Source organism: Budorcas taxicolor, chromosome 5, assembly GCF_023091745.1.
Source record: "Budorcas taxicolor isolate Tak-1 chromosome 5, Takin1.1, whole genome shotgun sequence".
Taxonomy (NCBI): domain Eukaryota; kingdom Metazoa; phylum Chordata; class Mammalia; order Artiodactyla; family Bovidae; genus Budorcas; species Budorcas taxicolor.
In genome coordinates, this window is record NC_068914.1 from 16,661,788 (window position 1) to 16,664,457 (window position 2,670).

Below are 2,670 nucleotides of genomic sequence, written 5' to 3' on the forward strand. Positions count from 1 at the left end.
CTGACAAATTCCAGAAGCTTTAAGAATCCCCAGTAGGATAAACTCAAGAGAACGACCCTGAGATATACTATAATGAAACTCTTGAAAGACGAGCCTCAAGAGAGGGCTGAATTACTGTCTGAGGAATCCTGAATAAGATTATCAGTGGGTTTATTAGCAGAAACCTAGAACGTCAGAAGGCAGTGCTTCACATTTAAAGCACTGACAGTCCAGAACTATGTACATAGTAAATCTCTTCTACAAAAATAAGGGAGAAATTAAGACATTTGCAGATAGACAAAAGCTGAAGGAGTTCATTACCACTAGACCTGCCCTGTAAGAAATGCTTCTAGTTGAAAGGGCTCTAGACAGTGACTTGAAGCCACAAGAAGACATGAAAATCTATAATAAAGGTAAATGTATGAGCAATAGGAAAATCAACATTGTGATTTTGGTTTATATCTCTTTTCCTAGAGAATTTAGAAGACAAATGCATAAAAATGAATCTGTTAATGTGTACGATATATAAAGTTATAATTTGTGACTTCACTAGCAAATGGGAGTGGATCTGTACAGGGGTAGAGTTTTCATTTGCGGTTACAGAAACTGTTATTCAGATTATTATAACTTTAGGATGTTATATGTAGTCCACATGGTAACCACCAAGAAAATATCTGAAGAACATCCGAAAATAGAAATGAAAAGTAATCAAAATGTGTTATTACCAAGAAAAGGCAGTAAGAGAGGAAAGGAGAGGGGAAAGCTCTTAAGATACAAGGAAAAGAATAGCAAAAGTAGTTTTGCCATCCCTAGCAAAGAACGTTCACACATTGCTGGTGGGAATGTAAAATCGTTCAATCACTATATATTCCTCTTTTGAGTATGTTTCCAAAAGTAATGAAAGTAGATGCTCAAAGAGATATTTATTTGTACAGTCACTTTAATAGCAGCTATATTTAACAGTAGCCAAAACAGAAGCAATCCAAGGGTCCATTAATAGACAGATGGATAAGTAAAAGATAGAGGACAGTTTTTAAAATAAAAATAAGTCAGAAGAAAATGACACTGAAAATAAGCAAAGAAGATCTAAGAAAGATAATGAGAATCTCTAAATAAGAAAACCAAGTAAAGAGAATCATGCTTTAAAGTATTTCAAGAAAACTTTCTGTAGTGTGAGTGCCTGACAAGAAGCTGTCAATTGCTGACACATCCAATTCAAAGGCATCCATCTTAAACATACTGTCAGCTGTATGACACAGCCAGAAGCAAAACAGATAAGCAGCAATCAGGCTATCCCCACCCACGGAATTCCCCTTTTATCAATAGAAAGTCCTGTGTCCTAGATCAGCTCTCCCCAACTTTTTTGGCACCAGAGACTGCTTTTGTGGAAGATTATTTTCCCATAGACCCGGGGCGGGGGGATGGTTCGGGGATAATTCAAGAACATTACATTTATTGTGTACTTTATTATTACACTGTGATATATAATGAAATAATTCTACAACTCACCATAATGCAGAATCAGTGGGAACCCTGAGCTTGTTTAACTGCAACTAAATGACCCTATCTAAGGGTGATGGAAGAGTGATGGGAGTGGCAGATGAAGCTTCACGCTCATTCACCTCTGACCTCCTATAGGGCAGCCTAGTTCCTAACAGGTGGCTGGGGACCTCTTTCCTAGATAAATGACAATTCTACCATATCTGTTTTTCCCTTCCTATGCCCTGGTCCCACTCTTATACTTGCAATTTGCCGATACTGAGGCAGGCACAAAATCTCAGGCACCCTATCCTGGGAACTTAATAAAGGCAGAATCCTCCAGATTGGTGCTCCCCCCTACTCTGCCCATGACCAACTCTGTGGCCCTGGATAGTGCTGTAGGCTCTTTGAGTAATCTTGTTCTTTAAAGTTCCCTAATGGTTTTTGCAGTCATAGTTAAGAACCACAGGGCTGTTCTAGCCACAACATTGGCTCTGGTCCAGGAAATGTCTGCGGGAGCTCTCCACAAGTAACAGGGACCCAGGCAAGTGTCTCAGGCATTCCTATCCAACATTATCACTATGAGTAAGCTGAGATGGACACAACACTTTCCTAAAAATGTTTAAAACTATATATTGAAAGAGCAGAGACTTCTGTGCCAGAGAATAACAACTCAGAATAACCAACATCAATACATAATTACTAGATTTTAAAGAGGGAAAAAATTCCTTTGAGCATTTTGGCAAAAAGGCCACATTACTTATAAAGGGGAGAGAATTAGATCATTATGAGATGTTGACAGCAACACCGTATCCTAGAAGAAAACGGATATAAAATATATTTAAGATAGTCAAGGAAAGAAAATGTGAACAAAAGGTTTTATGTATAGCATAACCTTTAAAGGCACAGACAAATCTATCAACATGCAGGAACTCAGAAAATATTGTTCCTATGACACCTTCCCAAGAAATCTAGAGAATGAACTTCTGATACCAGAATGGAAAGTATGAAATAGATATGAAAGATGATGAAAATACTAATTATCAAACCTATAGGATAGAGCAGCAGCTACAGAAAAAGTTAACTTTTAGAGTATAAAGATTTAAAATTAGTGTACTTATGGTGTAGCTACTCTGGAAAACAGTGTAAAGTTTCTTCAAAATGTTAAAAACAGAACTATGATCCAGCAGTTCTACTTCTGGCTTTTTATCA